The following is a 23,317-nucleotide window of genomic DNA, read 5'->3' as shown; positions in this document are numbered from 1 at the left end:
GTCTCTGCTACAGTGTGAGAGTGTGGGTTTCATTCTGTATCTGTCAGTCTCTGCTACAGTGTGAGTGTGTGGGTTTCATTCTGTATCTGTCAGTCTCTGTTACAGTGTGAGAGTGTGGGTTTCATTCTGTATCTGACAGTCTCTGCTACAGTGTGAGAGTGTGGGTTTCACTCTGTATCTATCTGTCTCTGTTACAGTGTGAGAGTGTATAAGTGAGAGTGAGATTATATAAGTGCGTAAGTAAATTCATGAACTGATAGAAACAGAACCCATAGATGCGGAATGTTTCATGTTCCAGCAGCATGTATACAAATAAGTTTGCCTCAACTATTCTAAATTGCTACCTTCACCGAGTATCTCTGCTCTCTTGTTTGCCAGTTATTTTGCACAATTCTTGTGCGCAACTGTGTTAGTTTATTCGCGTGATGTCCCACTCGTAAATAATGCAATATTAATTTTGATTGTTTTATGTGAGCTTCAGACTCGTCAGCATCATGCCTTCCATGTTTTATTGACAAAATAGTTACGGCCTTGTCCTGTGTATTAGTGAGGAGGTTTGTGAGTAGGGTGTGAGGGAAGGTCAGGTTCCACATTTGGAATAATCCAATGAGGTAGGGGGTTATATGGGAGGCAGGGCTTGATGGTCGGCACAACATTGTGGGCCGAAGGGCCTGTACTGTGCTGTACTGTTCTATGTTCTATGTTCAATGTTCTAAATTGTTTCATGCAGAAATAACACCAGATCCTACTAGGTGCCACCAGATATAAAACATACCAGCTGTGTACACAGACACTCTGTCCAGTTCTCCATCAGCCCTGGGCGACATCAGTGTTTAGCTCATTTTCATCAGCTTCCCTAGTATAATATTTACTTCCGATACTTTGAATTCCAGAGCTGTCTACATTTCCTTCTATCTTTTAAACTATCTTCTCCATTTCTGTAGTATCTGTGTGTATGTGTATTTGTCTTTGTGTGTTTATTTGTTTGTTCGTGTGTCCATGTGTGTGTGTGAGAGTGCATACGTATATGCGGTTGTGGGTACTGAAATACCTGTTATACAGGGCATCGTATAAAGTACATGAATACAAATTCCTATTCGTGCTGTGGATGCTAAAACGGTAAGGTGACGGTCAAAGCCGCTGTTGAATCCACCTGACCAACAGTAAGATGTAGAAATATTATGGTGTTCAGTTAGCTGTAGGAGTATAATGCTCTGGTAAGGCTGCCATTCACTGCCCTGTGGGTTACGAGCGCAACCACCAACACGTTTGACTCTGGTGTAAATACCGGCATAATAGTTTCTGTCATTTATAGATTCAACTCCGTAAACAGATGTCATCATCTCCTGCTTTAACATAATATACCAGTGTATTTGGGATTATCTGCGCTGTGCCCTGGTAGAAATAAATACAGGATCGCCAAATAAGGTCACACATGAAGTACATTCAATTTCGAAACCATAATAAACACTGACATACACACAGACACACATAGACTTTCTCTATCTCTCTCGCTCACATACACTTCCTCCATCTGTCTCTCTATCTCGTTGACTCTCTATCCCTCCCCCCTCTCACTCCTTCTCTCCATCTCTTACTGCGAATGTATTTAATTCCTCACTGATGTCCCTGTTCATGTCTTTCTCTTCCTTCACTGAACACGTTAAGCAAGATATTTTACGGCAGAGTCTGCAGATAGATTAATGGACAGAAAAAAGAGAAACGACTTGTTGCAGAAATCGATATTGAAAGGAGCATGAAAGAAAAATGAACAGTAAATAGAGAACAGAGGGTAGTAGCTCAGTCTGCAGGAGAGCAGAGGGTTCAGGATGCAGTAGGTTTCAAACCGAAAATGAAGTGAAGGTTGAATTGCAATTCACATAAAATACAGAGGAGAGACAGAGAACGACAGCAGTGCGTAGACATTGGAAAAAAGGTTGAATTTCCCCATGGGGATGAATAAAGTATCTATCTATCTATCTATCTATCTATCTATCTATCTATCGATCTATCTATCTATCTATCTAACAAACAGGAGAGATTCCATCGCATAATATGTGTGTTCTATTGTCTACCTACTTGTCGCCGCTATGGTGTAAAGAGGGGTGGTTCATTCTGTACCCACCAATCTCCGGTGCGATGTGAGAGTGGGGAGCGAGTTCATTTTGTAGAAATCAGTCCCTGGTACAGGCTGAGAGTGTGGGCTTCTGTAGGTGTCACTCTCGGGTTCACTGTGAGAGTGTTGGTTTCATTCAGTTGCTGTCAGTCTCTGTTACAGTGTGAGATTGTGGGTTTCATTTTGTGTCTGCCAGTCTCTGTTACGGCGTGAGAGTGCGAGTTTCATTCTTTAGCAGTCAGTCTCTCTTACAGTGTGAGAGTGTGGGTTTTTATTTTGTATCTGTCATTGTCTGCTACAGGGTCAGAGTTTAGGTTTTACCTTGTATCTTTCAGGCTCTGCTACAGTGTGAGAGAGTGGGTTTCATTCTGTATCTGTCGGTCTCTGTTACAGTGTGAGAGTGTGTGTTTCATTGTGTATCTTTCAGTCTCTGTTACAGTGTGATAGTGTGGGTTTCATTCTGTATCAGTCAGTCTCTGCTACAGAGTGAGAGTGTGGGTTTCATTCTGTATCTGTCAGTCTCTGTTGCAGTGTGAGCGTGTGGGTTTCATTCTGTATTTGTCAGTCTCTGTTGCAGTGTGAGCGTGTGGGTTTCATTCTGTATCTGTCATTCCCCGCTACAGGGTGAGTGTGTGGGTTTCATTCTGTATCTGCCAGTCTCTGCTACAGTGTGAGAGTGTGGGTTTCATTCTGTATCATTCGGTCTATGTTACAGTGTGATAGTGTGGGTTTTTATTTTATATCTGTCAGTCTCTGCTACAGTGTGAGAGAGTGGGTTTCATTCTGGATCTGTCAGTCTCTGTTACAGTGTTAGAGTGTGGGTTTCATTCCGTATCTGACAGTCTCTGCTACAGTGTGAGAGTGTGGGTTTCATTCTGTATCTGACAGTCTCCGTTACAGTGTGAGAGTGGGTGTTTCATTCTGTATCTGTCAGTCTCTGCTACAGTGTGAGAGTGTGGGTTTCATTCTGTATCTGACAGTCTCTGTTACAGTGTTGGAGTGTGGGTTTCATTCTGTATCTGTCTGTCTCTGGTACAGTGTGAGAGTGTAGGTTTCATTCTGTATCTGTCAGTCTCTGCTACAGTGTGAGAGTGTGGGTTTCATTCTGTATCATTCGGTCTATGTTACAGTGTGATAGTGTGGGTTTCATTCTGTATCTGACAGTCTCTGCTACAGTGTGAGAGTGTGGGTTTCATTCTGTATCTATCTGTCTCTGTTACAGTGTGAGAGTGTGGGTTTCATTCTGTATCTGTCAGTCTCTGGTACAGTGTGAGAGTGTGGGTTTCATTCTGTATCTGACAGTCTCTGCTACAGTGTGAGAGTGTGGGTTTCATTCTGTATCTATCTGTCTCTGTTACAGTGTGAGAGTGTATAAGTGAGAGTGAGATTATATAAGTGCGTAAGTAAATTCGTGAACTGATAGAAACAGAACCCATAGATGCGGAATGTTTCATGTTCCAGCAGCATGTATACAAATAAGTTTCCCTCAACTATTCAAAATTGCTACCTTCACCGAGTATCTCTGCTCTCTTGTTTGCCAGTTATTTTGCACAATTCTTGTGCGCAACTGTGTTAGTTTATTCGCGTGATGTCCCACTCGTAAATAATGCAATATTAATTTTGATTGTTTTATGTGAGCTTCAGACTCGTCAGCATCATGCCTTCCATGTTTTATTGACAAAATAGTTACGGCCTTGTCCTGTGTATTAGTGAGGAGGTTTGTGAGTAGGGTGTGAGGGAAGGTCAGGTTCCACATTTGGAATAATCCAATGAGGTAGGGGGTTATATGGGAGGCAGGGCTTGATGGTCGGCACAACATTGTGGGCCGAAGGGCCTGTACTGTGCTGTACTGTTCTATGTTCTATGTTCAATGTTCTAAATTGTTTCATGCAGAAATAACACCAGATCCTACTAGGTGCCACCAGATATAAAACATACCAGCTGTGTACACAGACACTCTGTCCAGTTCTCCATCAGCCCTGGGCGACATCAGTGTTTAGCTCATTTTCATCAGCTTCCCTAGTATAATATTTACTTCCGATACTTTGAATTCCAGAGCTGTCTACATTTCCTTCTATCTTTTAAACTATCTTCTCCATTTCTGTAGTATCTGTGTGTATGTGTATTTGTCTTTGTGTGTTTATTTGTTTGTTCGTGTGTCCATGTGTGTGTGTGAGAGTGCATACGTATATGCGGTTGTGGGTACTGAAATACCTGTTATACAGGGCATCGTATAAAGTACATGAATACAAATTCCTATTCGTGCTGTGGATGCTAAAACGGTAAGGTGACGGTCAAAGCCGCTGTTGAATCCACCTGACCAACAGTAAGATGTAGAAATATTATGGTGTTCAGTTAGCTGTAGGAGTATAATGCTCTGGTAAGGCTGCCATTCACTGCCCTGTGGGTTACGAGCGCAACCACCAACACGTTTGACTCTGGTGTAAATACCGGCATAATAGTTTCTGTCATTTATAGATTCAACTCCGTAAACAGATGTCATCATCTCCTGCTTTAACATAATATACCAGTGTATTTGGGATTATCTGCGCTGTGCCCTGGTAGAAATAAATACAGGATCGCCAAATAAGGTCACACATGAAGTACATTCAATTTCGAAACCATAATAAACACTGACATACACACAGACACACATAGACTTTCTCTATCTCTCTCGCTCACATACACTTCCTCCATCTGTCTCTCTATCTCGTTGACTCTCTATCCCTCCCCCCTCTCACTCCTTCTCTCCATCTCTTACTGCGAATGTATTTAATTCCTCACTGATGTCCCTGTTCATGTCTTTCTCTTCCTTCACTGAACACGTTAAGCAAGATATTTTACGGCAGAGTCTGCAGATAGATTAATGGACAGAAAAAAGAGAAACGACTTGTTGCAGAAATCGATATTGAAAGGAGCATGAAAGAAAAATGAACAGTAAATAGAGAACAGAGGGTAGTAGCTCAGTCTGCAGGAGAGCAGAGGGTTCAGGATGCAGTAGGTTTCAAACCGAAAATGAAGTGAAGGTTGAATTGCAATTCACATAAAATACAGAGGAGAGACAGAGAACGACAGCAGTGCAGAGACATTGGAAAAAAGGTTGAATTTCCCCATGGGGATGAATAAAGTATCTATCTATCTATCTATCTATCTATCTATCTATCTATCTATCTATCGATCTATCTATCTATCTATCTAACAAACAGGAGAGATTCCATCGCATAATATGTGTGTTCTATTGTCTACCTACTTGTCGCCGCTATGGTGTAAAGAGGGGTGGTTCATTCTGTACCCACCAATCTCCGGTGCGATGTGAGAGTGGGGAGCGAGTTCATTTTGTAGAAATCAGTCCCTGGTACAGGCTGAGAGTGTGGGCTTCTGTAGGTGTCACTCTCGGGTTCACTGTGAGAGTGTTGGTTTCATTCAGTTGCTGTCAGTCTCTGTTACAGTGTGAGATTGTGGGTTTCATTTTGTGTCTGCCAGTCTCTGTTACGGCGTGAGAGTGCGAGTTTCATTCTTTAGCAGTCAGTCTCTCTTACAGTGTGAGAGTGTGGGTTTTTATTTTGTATCTGTCATTGTCTGCTACAGGGTCAGAGTTTAGGTTTTACCTTGTATCTTTCAGGCTCTGCTACAGTGTGAGAGAGTGGGTTTCATTCTGTATCTGTCGGTCTCTGTTACAGTGTGAGAGTGTGTGTTTCATTGTGTATCTGTCAGTCTCTGTTACAGTGTGATAGTGTGGGTTTCATTCTGTATCAGTCAGTCTCTGCTACAGAGTGAGAGTGTGGGTTTCATTCTGTATCTGTCAGTCTCTGTTGCAGTGTGAGCGTGTGGGTTTCATTCTGTATTTGTCAGTCTCTGTTGCAGTGTGAGCGTGTGGGTTTCATTCTGTATCTGTCATTCCCCGCTACAGGGTGAGTGTGTGGGTTTCATTCTGTATCTGCCAGTCTCTGCTACAGTGTGAGAGTGTGGGTTTCATTCTGTATCATTCGGTCTATGTTACAGTGTGATAGTGTGGGTTTTTATTTTATATCTGTCAGTCTCTGCTACAGTGTGAGAGAGTGGGTTTCATTCTGGATCTGTCAGTCTCTGTTACAGTGTTAGAGTGTGGGTTTCATTCCGTATCTGACAGTCTCTGCTACAGTGTGAGAGTGTGGGTTTCATTCTGTATCTGACAGTCTCCGTTACAGTGTGAGAGTGGGTGTTTCATTCTGTATCTGTCAGTCTCTACTACAGTGTGAGAGTGTGGGTTTCATTCTGTATCTGTCAGTCTCTGTTACAGTGTGAAAGAGTGGGTTTCATTCTGTATCTGTCAGTCTCTGGTACAGTGTGAGAGTGTGGATTTCATTCTGTATCTGACAGTCTCTGTTACAGTGTTGGAGTGTGGGTTTCATTCTGTATCTGTCTGTCTCTGGTACAGTGTGAGAGTGTAGGTTTCATTCTGTATCTGTCAGTCTCTGCTACAGTGTGAGAGTGTGGGTTTCATTCTGTATCATTCGGTCTATGTTACAGTGTGATAGTGTGGGTTTCATTCTGTATCTGACAGTCTCTGCTACAGTGTGAGAGTGTGGGTTTCATTCTGTATCTATCTGTCTCTGTTACAGTGTGAGAGTGTGGGTTTCATTCTGTATCTGTCAGTCTCTGGTACAGTGTGAGAGTGTGGGTTTCATTCTGTATCTGACAGTCTCTGCTACAGTGTGAGAGTGTGGGTTTCATTCTGTATCTATCTGTCTCTGTTACAGTGTGAGAGTGTATAAGTGAGAGTGAGATTATATAAGTGCGTAAGTAAATTCATGAACTGATAGAAACAGAACCCATAGATGCGGAATGTTTCATGTTCCAGCAGCATGTATACAAATAAGTTTCCCTCAACTATTCAAAATTGCTACCTTCACCGAGTATCTCTGCTCTCTTGTTTGCCAGTTATTTTGCACAATTCTTGTGCGCATCTGTGTTAGTTTATTCGCGTGATGTCCCACTCGTAAATAATGCAATATTAATTTTGATTGTTTTATGTGAGCTTCAGACTCGTCTGCATCATGCCTTCCATGTTTTATTGACAAAATAGTTACGGCCTTGTCCTGTGTATTAGTGAGGAGGTTTGTGAGTAGTGTGTGAGGGAAGGTCAGGTTCCACATTTGGAATAATCCAATGAGGTAGGGGGTTATATGGGAGGCAGGGCTTGATGGTCGGCACAACATTGTGGGCCGAAGGGCCTGTACTGTGCTGTACTGTTCTATGTTCTATGTTCAATGTTCTAAATTGTTTCATGCAGAAATAACACCAGATCCTACTAGGTGCCACCAGATATAAAACATACCAGCTGTGTACACAGACACTCTGTCCAGTTCTCCATCAGCCCTGGGCGACATCAGTGTTTAGCTCATTTTCAACAGCTTCCCTAGTATAATATTTACTTCCGATACTTTGAATTCCAGAGCTGTCTACATTTCCTTCTATCTTTTAAACTATCTTCTCCATATCTGTAGTATCTGTGTGTACGTGTATTTGTCTTTGTGTGTTTATTTGTTTGTTCGTGTGTCCATGTGTGTGTGTGAGAGTGCATATGTATATGCGGTTGTGGGTACTGAAATACCTGTCATACAGGGCATCGTATAAAGTACATGAATACAAATTCCTATTCGTGCTGTGGATGCTAAAACGGTAAGGTGACGGTCAAAGCCGCTGTTGAATCCACCTGACCAACAGTAAGATGTAGAAATATTATGGTGTTCAGTTAGCTGTAGGAGTATAATGCTCTGGTAAGGCTGTCATTCACTGCCCTGTGGGTTACGAGCGCAACCACCAACACGTTTGACTCTGGTGTAAATACCGGCATAATAGTTTCTGTCATTTATAGATTCAACTCCGTAAACAGATGTCATCATCTCCTGCTTTAACATAATATACCAGTGTATTTGGGATTATCTGCGCTGTGCCCTGGTAGAAATAAATACAGGATCGCCAAATAAGGTCACACATGAAGTACATTCAATTTCGAAACCATAATAAACACTGACATACACACAGACACACATAGACTTTCTCTATCTCTCTCGCTCACATACACTTCCTCCATCTGTCTCTCTATCTCGTTGACTCTCTATCCCTCCCCCCTCTCACTCCTTCTCTCCATCTCTTACTGCGAATGTATTTAATTCCTCACTGATGTCCCTGTTCATGTCTTTCTCTTCCTTCACTGAACACGTTAAGCAAGATATTTTACGGCAGAGTCTGCAGATAGATTAATGGACAGAAAAAAGAGAAAAGACTTGTTGCAGAAATCGATATTGAAAGGAGCATGAAAGAAAAATGAACAGTAAATAGAGAACAGAGGGTAGTAGCTCAGTCTGCAGGAGAGCAGAGGGTTCAGGATGCAGTAGGTTTCAAACCGAAAATGAAGTGAAGGTTGAATTGCAATTCACATAAAATACAGAGGAGAGACAGAGAACGACAGCAGTGCAGAGACATTGGAAAAAAGGTTGAATTTCCCCATGGGGATGAATAAAGTATCTATCTATCTATCTATCTATCTATCTATCTATCTATCTATCTATCTATCTATCGATCTATCTATCTATCTATCTAACAGACAGGAGAGATTCCATCGCATAATATGTGTGTTCTATTGTCTACCTACTTGTCGCCGCTATGGTGTAAAGAGGGGTGGTTCATTCTGTACCCACCAATCTCCGGTGCGATGTGAGAGTGGGGAGCGAGTTCATTTTGTAGAAATCAGTCCCTGGTAAAGGCTGAGAGTGTGGGCTTCTGTAGGTGTCACTCTCGGGTAAACTGTGAGAGTGTTGGTTTCATTCTGTTGCTGTCAGTCTCTGTTACAGTGTAAGATTGTGGGTTTCATTTTGTGTCTGCCAGTCTCTATTACGGCGTGAGAGTGCGAGTTTCATTCTTTAGCAGTCAGTCTCTCTTACAGTGTGAGAGTGTAGGTTTTTATTTTGTATCTCTCATTCTCTGCTACAGGGTCAGAGTTTAGGTATCACCTTGTATCTTTCAGGCTCTGCTACAGTGTGAGAGTGTGGGTTTCATTCTGTATCTGTCGGTCTCTGCTACAGTATGAGAGTGTGTGTTTCATTGTGTATCTGTCAGTCTCTGTTACAGTGTGATAGTGTGGGTTTCATTCTGTATCAGTCAGTCTCTGCTACAGTGTGAGAGTGTTTGTATCATTCTGTATCTGTCATTCTCTGTTGCAGTGTGAGCGTGTGGGTTTCATTCTGTATCTGTCATTCTCCGCTACAGGGTGAGTGTGTGGGTTTCATTCTGTATCTGCCAGTCTCTGCTACAGTGTGAGAGTGTGGGTTTCATTCTGTATCATTCGGTCTATGTTACAGTGTGATAGTGTGGGTTTTTATTTTATATCTGTCAATCTCTGCTACAGTGTGAGAGTGTGGGTTTCATTCTGGATCTGTCAGTCTCTGTTACAGTGTGAGAGTGTGGGTTTCATTCCGTATCTGACAGTCTCTGCTACAGTGTGAGAGTGTGGGTTTCATTCTGTATCTGACAGTCTCCGTTACAGTGTGAGAGTCTGGGTTTCATTCTGTATCTGTCAGTTTCTGTTACAGTGTGAGAGTGTGGGTTTCATTCTGTATCTGTCAGTCTCTGTTACAGTGTGAGAGTGTGGGTTTCATTCTGTATCTGTCAGTCTCTGATACAGTGTGAGAGTGTGGGTTTCATTCTGTATCTGACAGTCTCTGCTACAGTGTGAGAGTGTGGGTTTCATTCTGTATCTGACAGTCTCTGCTACAGTGTGAGAGTGTGGGTTTCATTCTGTATCTGTCAGTCTCTGTTACAGTGTGAGAGTGTGGGTTTCATTCTGTATCTGACAGTCTCTGCTACAGTGTGAGAGTGTGGGTTTCATTCTGTATCTGTCAGTCTGTACTACAGTGTGAGAGTGTGGGTTTCATTCTGTATCTGACAGTCTCTGCTACAGTGTGAGAGTGTGGGTTTCATTCTGTATCTGTAAGTCTCCGGTACAGTGTGAGAGTGTGGGTTTCATTCTGTATCTATCTGTCTCTGTTACAGTGTGAGAGTGTATAAGTGAGAGTGAGATTATATAAGTGCGTAAGTAAATTCATGAGCTGATAGATACAGAACCCATAGATGCGGAATGTTTCATGTTCCAGCAGCATGTATACAAATAAGTTTGCCTCAACTATTCTAAATTGCTACCTTCACCGAGTATCTCTGCTCTCTTGTTTGCCAGTTATTTTGCACAATTCTTGTGCGCAACTGTGTTAGTTTATTCGAGTGATGTCCCACTCGTAAATAATGCAATATTAATTTTGATTGTTTTATGTGAGCTTCAGACTCGTCTGCATCATGCCTTCCATGTTTTATTGACAAAATAGTTACGGCCTTGTCCTGTGTATTAGTGAGGATGTTTGTCAGTTGGATGTGAGGGAAGGTCTGGTTCCACATTTGGAATAATCCAATGAGGTAGGGGGTTATATGGGAGGCAGGGCTTGAGGGTCGGCACAACATTGTGGGCCGAAGGGCCTATACTGTGCTGTACTGTTCTATGTTCTATGTTCAATGTTCTAAATTGTTTCATGCAGAAATAACACCAGATCCTACTAGGGGCCACCAGATATAAAACATACCAGCTGTGTACACAGACACTCTATCCAGTTCTCCATCAGCCCTGGGCGACATCAGTGTTTAGCTCATTTTCATCAGCTTCCCTAGTATAATATTTACTTCCGATACTTTGAATTCCAGAGCTGTCTACATTTCCTTCTATCTTTTAAACTATCTTCTCCATTTCTGTAGTATCTGTGTGTATGTGTATTTGTCTTTGTGTGTTTATTTGTTTGTTCGTGTGTCCATGTGTGTGTGTGAGAGTGCATATGTATATGCGGTTGTGGGTACTGAAATACCTGTTATACAGGGCATCGTATAAAGTACATGAATACAAATTCCTATTCGTGCTGCGGATGCTAAAACGGTAAGGTGACGGTCAAAGCCGCTGTTGAATCCACCTGACCAACAGTAAGATGTAGAAATATTATGGTGTTCAGTTAGCTGTAGGAGTATAATGCTCTGGTAAGGCTGTCATTCACTGCCCTGTGGGTTACGAGCGCAACCACCAACACGTTTGACTCTGGTGTAAATACCGGCATAATAGTTTCTGTCATTTATAGATTCAACTCCGTAAACAGATGTCATCATCTCCTGCTTTAACATAATATACCAGTGTATTTGGGATTATCTGCGCTGTGCCCTGGTAGAAATAAATACAGGATCGCCAAATAAGGTCACACATGAAGTACATTCAATTTCGAAACCATAATAAACACTGACATACACACAGACACACATAGACTTTCTCTATCTCTCTCGCTCACATACACTTCCTCCATCTGTCTCTCTATCTCGTTGACTCTCTATCCCTCCCCCCTCTCACTCCTTCTCTCCATCTCTTACTGCGAATGTATTTAATTCTTCACTGATGTCCCTGTTCATGTCTTTCTCTTCCTTCACTGAACACGTTAAGCAAGATATTTTACGGCAGAGTCTGCAGACAGATTAAGGGACAGAAAAAAAGAGAAACGACTTGTTGCAGAAAGCGATATTGAAAGGAGCATGAAAGAAAAATGAACAGTAAATAGAGAACAGAGGGTAGTAGCTCAGTCTGCAGGAGAGCAGAGGGTCCAGGATGCAGTAGGTTTCAAACCGAAAATGAAGTGAAGGTTGAATTGCAATTCACATAAAATACAGAGGAGAGACAGAGAACGACAGCAGTGCAGAGACATTGGAAAAAAGGTTGAATTTCCCCATGGGGATGAATAAAGTATCTATCTATCTATCTATCTATCTATCTATCTATCTATCTATCTATCTATCTATCTATCTATCTATCTATCTATCTATCTATCTATCTATCTATCGATCTATCTATCTATCCATCTAACAGACAGGAGAGATTCCATCGCATAATATGTGTGTTCTATTGTCTACCTACTTGTCGCCGCTATGGTGTAAAGAGGGGTGGTTCATTCTGTACCCACCAATCTCCGGTGCGATGTGAGAGTGGGGAGCGAGTTCATTTTGTAGAAATCAGTCCCTGGTAAAGGCTGAGAGTGTGGGCTTCTGTAGGTGTCACTCTCGGGTAAACTGTGAGAGTGTTGGTTTCATTCTGTTGCTGTCAGTCTCTGTTACAGTGTAAGATTGTGGGTTTCATTTTGTGTCTGCCAGTCTCTATTACGGCGTGAGAGTGCGAGTTTCATTCTTTAGCAGTCAGTCTCTCTTACAGTGTGAGAGTGTAGGTTTTTATTTTGTATCTCTCATTCTCTGCTACAGGGTCAGAGTTTAGGTATCACCTTGTATCTTTCAGGCTCTGCTACAGTGTGAGAGTGTGGGTTTCATTCTGTATCTGTCGGTCTCTGCTACAGTATGAGAGTGTGTGTTTCATTGTGTATCTGTCAGTCTCTGTTACAGTGTGATAGTGTGGGTTTCATTCTGTATCAGTCAGTCTCTGCTACAGTGTGAGAGTGTTTGTATCATTCTGTATCTGTCATTCTCTGTTGCAGTGTGAGCGTGTGGGTTTCATTCTGTATCTGTCATTCTCCGCTACAGGGTGAGTGTGTGGGTTTCATTCTGTATCTGCCAGTCTCTGCTACAGTGTGAGAGTGTGGGTTTCATTCTGTATCATTCGGTCTATGTTACAGTGTGATAGTGTGGGTTTTTATTTTATATCTGTCAATCTCTGCTACAGTGTGAGAGTGTGGGTTTCATTCTGGATCTGTCAGTCTCTGTTACAGTGTGAGAGTGTGGGTTTCATTCCGTATCTGACAGTCTCTGCTACAGTGTGAGAGTGTGGGTTTCATTCTGTATCTGACAGTCTCCGTTACAGTGTGAGAGTCTGGGTTTCATTCTGTATCTGTCAGTTTCTGTTACAGTGTGAGAGTGTGGGTTTCATTCTGTATCTGTCAGTCTCTGTTACAGTGTGAGAGTGTGGGTTTCATTCTGTATCTGTCAGTCTCTGATACAGTGTGAGAGTGTGGGTTTCATTCTGTATCTGACAGTCTCTGCTACAGTGTGAGAGTGTGGGTTTCATTCTGTATCTGACAGTCTCTGCTACAGTGTGAGAGTGTGGGTTTCATTCTGTATCTGTCAGTCTCTGTTACAGTGTGAGAGTGTGGGTTTCATTCTGTATCTGACAGTCTCTGCTACAGTGTGAGAGTGTGGGTTTCATTCTGTATCTGTCAGTCTGTACTACAGTGTGAGAGTGTGGGTTTCATTCTGTATCTGACAGTCTCTGCTACAGTGTGAGAGTGTGGGTTTCATTCTGTATCTGTCAGTCTCCGGTACAGTGTGAGAGTGTGGGTTTCATTCTGTATCTATCTGTCTCTGTTACAGTGTGAGAGTGTATAAGTGAGAGTGAGATTATATAAGTGCGTAAGTAAATTCATGAGCTGATAGATACAGAACCCATAGATGCGGAATGTTTCATGTTCCAGCAGCATGTATACAAATAAGTTTGCCTCAACTATTCTAAATTGCTACCTTCACCGAGTATCTCTGCTCTCTTGTTTGCCAGTTATTTTGCACAATTCTTGTGCGCAACTGTGTTAGTTTATTCGAGTGATGTCCCACTCGTAAATAATGCAATATTAATTTTGATTGTTTTATGTGAGCTTCAGACTCGTCTGCATCATGCCTTCCATGTTTTATTGACAAAATAGTTACGGCCTTGTCCTGTGTATTAGTGAGGATGTTTGTCAGTAGGATGTGAGGGAAGGTCTGGTTCCACATTTGGAATAATCCAATGAGGTAGGGGGTTATATGGGAGGCAGGGCTTGAGGGTCGGCACAACATTGTGGGCCGAAGGGCCTATACTGTGCTGTACTGTTCTATGTTCTATGTTCAATGTTCTAAATTGTTTCATGCAGAAATAACACCAGATCCTACTAGGGGCCACCAGATATAAAACATACCAGCTGTGTACACAGACACTCTGTCCAGTTCTCCATCAGCCCTGGGCGACATCAGTGTTTAGCTCATTTTCATCAGCTTCCCTAGTATAATATTTACTTCCGATACTTTGAATTCCAGAGCTGTCTACATTTCCTTCTATCTTTTAAACTATCTTCTCCATTTCTGTAGTATCTGTGTGTATGTGTATTTGTCTTTGTGTGTTTATTTGTTTGTTCGTGTGTCCATGTGTGTGTGTGAGAGTGCATATGTATATGCGGTTGTGGGTACTGAAATACCTGTTATACAGGGCATCGTATAAAGTACATGAATACAAATTCCTATTCGTGCTGCGGATGCTAAAACGGTAAGGTGACGGTCAAAGCCGCTGTTGAATCCACCTGACCAACAGTAAGATGTAGAAATATTATGGTGTTCAGTTAGCTGTAGGAGTATAATGCTCTGGTAAGGCTGTCATTCACTGCCCTGTGGGTTACGAGCGCAACCACCAACACGTTTGACTCTGGTGTAAATACCGGCATAATAGTTTCTGTCATTTATAGATTCAACTCCGTAAACAGATGTCATCATCTCCTGCTTTAACATAATATACCAGTGTATTTGGGATTATCTGCGCTGTGCCCTGGTAGAAATAAATACAGGATCGCCAAATAAGGTCACACATGAAGTACATTCAATTTCGAAACCATAATAAACACTGACATACACACAGACACACATAGACTTTCTCTATCTCTCTCGCTCACATACACTTCCTCCATCTGTCTCTCTATCTCGTTGACTCTCTATCCCTCCCCCCTCTCACTCCTTCTCTCCATCTCTTACTGCGAATGTATTTAATTCTTCACTGATGTCCCTGTTCATGTCTTTCTCTTCCTTCACTGAACACGTTAAGCAAGATATTTTACGGCAGAGTCTGCAGACAGATTAAGGGACAGAAAAAAAGAGAAACGACTTGTTGCAGAAAGCGATATTGAAAGGAGCATGAAAGAAAAATGAACAGTAAATAGAGAACAGAGGGTAGTAGCTCAGTCTGCAGGAGAGCAGAGGGTCCAGGATGCAGTAGGTTTCAAACCGAAAATGAAGTGAAGGTTGAATTGCAATTCACATAAAATACAGAGGAGAGACAGAGAACGACAGCAGTGCAGAGACATTGGAAAAAAGGTTGAATTTCCCCATGGGGATGAATAAAGTATCTATCTATCTATCTATCTATCTATCTATCTATCTATCTATCTATCTATCTATCTATCTATCTATCTATCGATCTATCTATCTATCCATCTAACAGACAGGAGAGATTCCATCGCATAATATGTGTGTTCTATTGTCTACCTACTTGTCGCCGCTATGGTGTAAAGAGGGGTGGTTCATTCTGTACCCACCAATCTCCGGTGCGATGTGAGAGTGGGGAGCGAGTTCATTTTGTAGAAATCAGTCCCTGGTAAAGGCTGAGAGTGTGGGCTTCTGTAGGTGTCACTCTCGGGTAAACTGTGAGAGTGTTGGTTTCATTCTGTTGCTGTCAGTCTCTGTTACAGTGTAAGATTGTGGGTTTCATTTTGTGTCTGCCAGTCTCTATTACGGCGTGAGAGTGCGAGTTTCATTCTTTAGCAGTCAGTCTCTCTTACAGTGTGAGAGTGTAGGTTTTTATTTTGTATCTCTCATTCTCTGCTACAGGGTCAGAGTTTAGGTATCACCTTGTATCTTTCAGGCTCTGCTACAGTGTGAGAGTGTGGGTTTCATTCTGTATCTGTCGGTCTCTGCTACAGTATGAGAGTGTGTGTTTCATTGTGTATCTGTCAGTCTCTGTTACAGTGTGATAGTGTGGGTTTCATTCTGTATCAGTCAGTCTCTGCTACAGTGTGAGAGTGTTTGTATCATTCTGTATCTGTCATTCTCTGTTGCAGTGTGAGCGTGTGGGTTTCATTCTGTATCTGTCATTCTCCGCTACAGGGTGAGTGTGTGGGTTTCATTCTGTATCTGCCAGTCTCTGCTACAGTGTGAGAGTGTGGGTTTCATTCTGTATCATTCGGTCTATGTTACAGTGTGATAGTGTGGGTTTTTATTTTATATCTGTCAATCTCTGCTACAGTGTGAGAGTGTGGGTTTCATTCTGGATCTGTCAGTCTCTGTTACAGTGTGAGAGTGTGGGTTTCATTCCGTATCTGACAGTCTCTGCTACAGTGTGAGAGTGTGGGTTTCATTCTGTATCTGACAGTCTCCGTTACAGTGTGAGAGTCTGGGTTTCATTCTGTATCTGTCAGTTTCTGTTACAGTGTGAGAGTGTGGGTTTCATTCTGTATCTGTCAGTCTCTGTTACAGTGTGAGAGTGTGGGTTTCATTCTGTATCTGTCAGTCTCTGATACAGTGTGAGAGTGTGGGTTTCATTCTGTATCTGACAGTCTCTGCTACAGTGTGAGAGTGTGGGTTTCATTCTGTATCTGACAGTCTCTGCTACAGTGTGAGAGTGTGGGTTTCATTCTGTATCTGTCAGTCTCTGTTACAGTGTGAGAGTGTGGGTTTCATTCTGTATCTGACAGTCTCTGCTACAGTGTGAGAGTGTGGGTTTCATTCTGTATCTGTCAGTCTGTACTACAGTGTGAGAGTGTGGGTTTCATTCTGTATCTGACAGTCTCTGCTACAGTGTGAGAGTGTGGGTTTCATTCTGTATCTGTCAGTCTCCGGTACAGTGTGAGAGTGTGGGTTTCATTCTGTATCTATCTGTCTCTGTTACAGTGTGAGAGTGTATAAGTGAGAGTGAGATTATATAAGTGCGTAAGTAAATTCATGAGCTGATAGATACAGAACCCATAGATGCGGAATGTTTCATGTTCCAGCAGCATGTATACAAATAAGTTTGCCTCAACTATTCTAAATTGCTACCTTCACCGAGTATCTCTGCTCTCTTGTTTGCCAGTTATTTTGCACAATTCTTGTGCGCAACTGTGTTAGTTTATTCGAGTGATGTCCCACTCGTAAATAATGCAATATTAATTTTGATTGTTTTATGTGAGCTTCAGACTCGTCTGCATCATGCCTTCCATGTTTTATTGACAAAATAGTTACGGCCTTGTCCTGTGTATTAGTGAGGATGTTTGTCAGTAGGATGTGAGGGAAGGTCTGGTTCCACATTTGGAATAATCCAATGAGGTAGGGGGTTATATGGGAGGCAGGGCTTGAGGGTCGGCACAACATTGTGGGCCGAAGGGCCTATACTGTGCTGTACTGTTCTATGTTCTATGTTCAATGTTCTAAATTGTTTCATGCAGAAATAACACCAGATCCTACTAGGGGCCACCAGATATAAAACATACCAGCTGTGTACACAGACACTCTGTCCAGTTCTCCATCAGCCCTGGGCGACATCAGTGTTTAGCTCATTTTCATCAGCTTCCCTAGTATAATATTTACTTCCGATACTTTGAATTCCAGAGCTGTCTACATTTCCTTCTATCTTTTAAACTATCTTCTCCATTTCTGTAGTATCTGTGTGTATGTGTATTTGTCTTTGTGTGTTTATTTGTTTGTTCGTGTGTCCATGTGTGTGTGTGAGAGTGCATATGTATATGCGGTTGTGGGTACTGAAATACCTGTTATACAGGGCATCGTATAAAGTACATGAATACAAATTCCTATTCGTGCTGCGGATGCTAAAACGGTAAGGTGACGGTCAAAGCCGCTGTTGAATCCACCTGACCAACAGTAAGATGTAGAAATATTATGGTGTTCAGTTAGCTGTAGGAGTATAATGCTCTGGTAAGGCTGTCATTCACTGCCCTGTGGGTTACGAGCGCAACCACCAACACGTTTGACTCTGGTGTAAATACCGGCATAATAGTTTCTGTCATTTATAGATTCAACTCCGTAAACAGATGTCATCATCTCCTGCTTTAACATAATATACCAGTGTATTTGGGATTATCTGCGCTGTGCCCTGGTAGAAATAAATACAGGATCGCCAAATAAGGTCACACATGAAGTACATTCAATTTCGAAACCATAATAAACACTGACATACACACAGACACACATAGACTTTCTCTATCTCTCTCGCTCACATACACTTCCTCCATCTGTCTCTCTATCTCGTTGACTCTCTATCCCTCCCCCCTCTCACTCCTTCTCTCCATCTCTTACTGCGAATGTATTTAATTCTTCACTGATGTCCCTGTTCATGTCTTTCTCTTCCTTCACTGAACACGTTAAGCAAGATATTTTACGGCAGAGTCTGCAGACAGATTAAGGGACAGAAAAAAAGAGAAACGACTTGTTGCAGAAAGCGATATTGAAAGGAGCATGAAAGAAAAATGAACAGTAAATAGAGAACAGAGGGTAGTAGCTCAGTCTGCAGGAGAGCAGAGGGTCCAGGATGCAGTAGGTTTCAAACCGAAAATGAAGTGAAGGTTGAATTGCAATTCACATAAAATACAGAGGAGAGACAGAGAACGACAGCAGTGCAGAGACATTGGAAAAAAGGTTGAATTTCCCCATGGGGATGAATAAAGTATCTATCTATCTATCTATCTATCTATCTATCTATCTATCTATCTATCTATCTATCTATCTATCTATCTATCTATCTATCTAACAGACAGGAGAGATTCCATCGCATAATATGTGTTTTCTATTGTCTACCTACTTGTCGCCGCTATGGTGTAAAGAGGGGTGGTTCATTCTGTACCCACCAATCTCCGGTGCGATGTGAGAGTGGGGAGCGAGTTCATTTTGTAGAAATCAGTCCCTGGTAAAGGCTGAGAGTGTGGGCTTCTGTAGGTGTCACTCTCGGGTAAACTGTGAGAGTGTTGGTTTCATTCTGTTGCTGTCAGTCTCTGTTACAGTGTGAGATTGTGGGTTTCATTTTGTGTCTGCCAGTCTCTGTTACGGCGTGAGAGTGCGAGTTTCATTCTTTAGCAGTCAGTCTCTCTTACAGTGTGAGAGTGTAGGTTATTATTTTGTATCTCTCATTCTCTGCTACAGGGTCAGAGTTTAGGTATCACCTTGTATCTTTCAGGCTCTGCTACAGTGTGAGAGTGTGGGTTTCATTCTGTATCTGTCGGTCTCTGCTACAGTATGAGAGTGTGTGTTTCATTGTGTATCTGTCAGTCTCTGTTACAGTGTGACAGTGTGGGTTTCATTCTGTATCAGTCAGTCTCTGCTACAGTGTGAGAGTGTTTGTTTCATTCTGTATCTGTCATTCTCTGTTGCAGTGTGAGCGTGTGGGTTTCATTCTGTATCTGTCATTCTCCGCTACAGGGAGAGTGTGTGGGTTTCATTCTGTATCATTCGGTCTATGTTACAGTGTGATAGTGTGGGTTTTTATTTTATATCTGTCAGTCTCTGCTACAGTGTGAGAGTGTGGGTTTCATTCTGGATCTGTCAGTCTCTGTTACACTGTGAGAGTGTGGGTTTCATTCTGTATCTGTCATTCTCCGCTACAGGGTGAGTGAGTGGGTTTCATTCTGTATCTGCCAGTCTCTGCTACAGTGTGAGAGTGTGGGTTTCATTCTGGATCTGTCAGTCTCTGTTACAGTGTGAGAGTGTGGGTTTCATTCCGTATCTAACAGTCTCTGCTACAGTGTGAGAGTGTGGGTTTCATTCTGTATCTGACAGTCTCCGTTACAGTGTGAGAGTCTGGGTTTCATTCTGTATCTGTCAGTTTCTGTTACAGTGTGAGAGTGTGGGTTTCATTCTGTATCTGTCAGTCTCTGCTACAGTGTGAGAGTGGGGGTTTCATTCTGTATCTGTCAGTCTCTGTTACAGTGTGAAAGTGTGTGTTTCATTCTGTATCTGTCTGTCTCTGCTACAGTGTGAGTGTGTGGGTTTCATTCTGTATCTGTCAGTCTCTGTTACAGTGTGAGAGTGTGGGTTTCATTCTGTATCTGTCAGTCTCTGATACAGTGTGAGAGTGTGGGTTTCATTCTGTATCTGACAGTCTCTGCTACAGTGTGAGAGTGTGGGTTTCATTCTGTATCTGACAGTCTCTGCTACAGTGTGAGAGTGTGGGTTTCATTCTGTATCTGTCAGTCTCTGCTACAGTGTGAGAGTGTGGGTTTCATTCTGTATCTGTCAGTCTCTACTACAGTGTGAGAGTGTCGGTTTCATTCTGTATCTGTCAGTCTCTACTACAGTGTGAGAGTGTGGGTTTCATTCTGTATCTGTCAGTCTCTGTTACAGTGTGAGAGTGTGGGTTTCATTCTGTATCTGTCAGTCTCTACTACAGTGTGAGAGTGTGGGTTTCATTCTGTATCTGTCAGTCTCTGTTACAGTGTGAGAGTGTGGGTTTCATTCTGTATCTGACAGTCTCTGCTACAGTGTGAGAGTGTGGGTTTCATTCTGTATCTGTCAGTCTCTGCTACAGTGTGAGAGTGTGGGTTTCATTCTGTATCTGTCAGTCTCTACTACAGTGTGAGAGTGTCGGTTTCATTCTGTTGCTGTCAGTCTCTGTTACAGAGTGAGATTGTGGGTTTCATTTTGTGTCTGCCAGTCTCTGTTACGGCGTGAGAGTGCGAGTTTCATTCTTTAGCAGTCAGTCTCTCTTACAGTGTGAGAGTGTAGGTTTTTATTTTGTATCTGTCATTCTCTGCTACAGGGTCAGAGTTTAGGTATCACCTTGTATCTTTCAGGCTCTGCTACAGTGTGAGAGTGTGGGTTTCATTCTGTATCTGTCAGTCTCTACTACAGTGTGAGAGTGTCGGTTTCATTCTGTATCTGTCAGTCTCTACTACAGTGTGAGAGTGTGGGTTTCATTCTGTATCTGTCAGTCTCTGTTACAGTGTGAGAGTGTGGGTTTCATTCTGTATCTGTCAGTCTCTACTACAGTGTGAGAGTGTGGGTTTCATTCTGTATCTGTCAGTCTGTACTACAGTGTGAGAGTGTGGGTTTCATTCTTTATCTGTCAGTCTCTACTACAGTGTGAGAGTGTGGGTTTCATTCTGTATCTGTCAGTCTCTGTTACAGTGTGAGAGTGTGGATTTCATTCTGTATCTATCTGTCTCTGTTACAGTGTGAGAGTGTATAAGTGAGAGTGAGATTATATAAGTACGTAAGTAAATTCATGAACTGATAGAAACAGAACCCATAGATGCGGAATGTTTCATGTTCCAGCAGCATGTATACAAATAAGTTTGCCTCAACTATTCTAAATTGCTACCTTCACCGAGTATCTCTGCTCTCTTGTTTGCCAGTTATTTTGCACAATTCTTGTGCGCAACTGTGTTAGTTTATTCGAGTGATGTCCCACTCGTAAATAATGCAATATTAATTTTGATTGTTTTATGTGAGCTTCAGACTCGTCTGCATCATGCCTTCCATGTTTTATTGACAAAATAGTTACGGCCTTGTCCTGTGTATTAGTGAGGAGGTTTGTGAGTAGGGTGTGAGGGATGGTCTGGTTCCACATTTGGAATAATCCAATGAGGTAGGGGGTTATATGGGAGGCAGGGCTTTAGGGTCGGCACAACATTGTGGGCCGAAGGGCCTGTACTGTGCTGTACTGTTCTATGTTCTATGTTCAATGTTCTAAATTGTTTCATGCAGAAATAACACCAGATCCTACTAGGGGCCACCAGATATAAAACATACCAGCTGTGTACACAGACACTCTGTCCAGTTCTCCATCAGCCCTGGGCGACATCAGTGTTTAGCTCATTTTCATCAGCTTCCCTAGTATAATATTTACTTCCGATACTTTGAATTCCAGAGCTGTCTACATTTCCTTCTATCTTTTAAACTATCTTCTCCATTTCTGTAGTATCTGTGTGTATGTGTATTTGTCTTTGTGTGTTTATTTGTTTGTTCGTGTGTCCATGTGTGTGTGTGAGAGTGCATATGTATATGCGGTTGTGGGTACTGAAATACCTGTTATACAGGGCATCGTATAAAGTACATGAATACAAATTCCTATTAGTGCTGTGGATGCTAAAACGGTAAGGTGACGGTCAAAGCCGCTGTTGAATCCACCTGACCAACAGTAAGATGTAGAAATATTATGGTGTTCAGTTAGCTGTAGGAGTATAATGCTCTGGTAAGGCTGTCATTCACTGCCCTGTGGGTTACGAGCGCAACCACCAACACGTTTGACTCTGGTGTAAATACCGGCATAATAGTTTCTGTCATTTATAGATTCAACTCCGTAAACAGATGTCATCATCTCCTGCTTTAACATAATATACCAGTGTATTTGGGATTATCTGCGCTGTGCCCTGGTAGAAATAAATACAGGATCGCCAAATAAGGTCACACATGAAGTACATTCAATTTCGAAACCATAATAAACACTGACATACACACAGACACACATAGACTTTCTCTATCTCTCTCGCTCACATACACTTCCTCCATCTGTCTCTCTATCTCGTTGACACTCTATCCCTCCCCCCTCTCACTCCTTCTCTCCATCTCTTACTGCGAATGTATTTAATTCTTCACTGATGTCCCTGTTCATGTCTTTCTCTTCCTTCACTGAACACGTTAAGCAAGATATTTTACGGCAGAGTCTGCAGACAGATTAAGGGACAGAAAAAAAGAGAAACGACTTGTTGCAGAAAGCGATATTGAAAGGAGCATGAAAGAAAAATGAACAGTAAATAGAGAACAGAGGGTAGTAGCTCAGTCTGCAGGAGAGCAGAGGGTCCAGGATGCAGTAGGTTTCAAACCGAAAATGAAGTGAAGGTTGAATTGCAATTCACATAAAATACAGAGGAGAGACAGAGAACGACAGCAGTGCAGAGACATTGGAAAAAAGGTTGAATTTCCCCATGGGGATGAATAAAGTATCTATCTATATATCTATCTATCTATCTATCTATCTATCTATCTATCTATCTATCTATCTATCTATCTATCTATCTATCTATCTATCTATCTATCTATCTAACAGACAGGAGAGATTCCATCGCATAATATGTGTTTTCTATTGTCTACCTACTTGTCGCCGCTATGGTGTAAAGAGGGGTGGTTCATTCTGTACCCACCAATCTCCGGTGCGATGTGAGAGTGGGGAGCGAGTTCATTTTGTAGAAATCAGTCCCTGGTACAGGCTGAGAGTGTGGGCTTCTGTAGGTGTCACTCTCGGGTAAACTGTGAGAGTGTGGGTTTCATTCTGTTGCTGTCAGTCTCTGTTACAGAGTGAGATTGTGGGTTTCATTTTGTGTCTGCCAGTCTCTGTTACGGCGTGAGAGTGCGAGTTTCATTCTTTAGCAGTCAGTCTCTCTTACAGTGTGAGAGTGTAGGTTTTTATTTTGTATCTGTCATTCT

Source organism: Hemitrygon akajei, unplaced genomic scaffold (assembly GCF_048418815.1).
Source record: "Hemitrygon akajei unplaced genomic scaffold, sHemAka1.3 Scf000041, whole genome shotgun sequence".
In the NCBI taxonomy this organism is placed as follows: Eukaryota; Metazoa; Chordata; class Chondrichthyes; order Myliobatiformes; family Dasyatidae; genus Hemitrygon; species Hemitrygon akajei.
The sequence above is the reverse complement of the archived record's forward strand: the minus strand, read 5'-3'. Positions refer to the sequence as shown.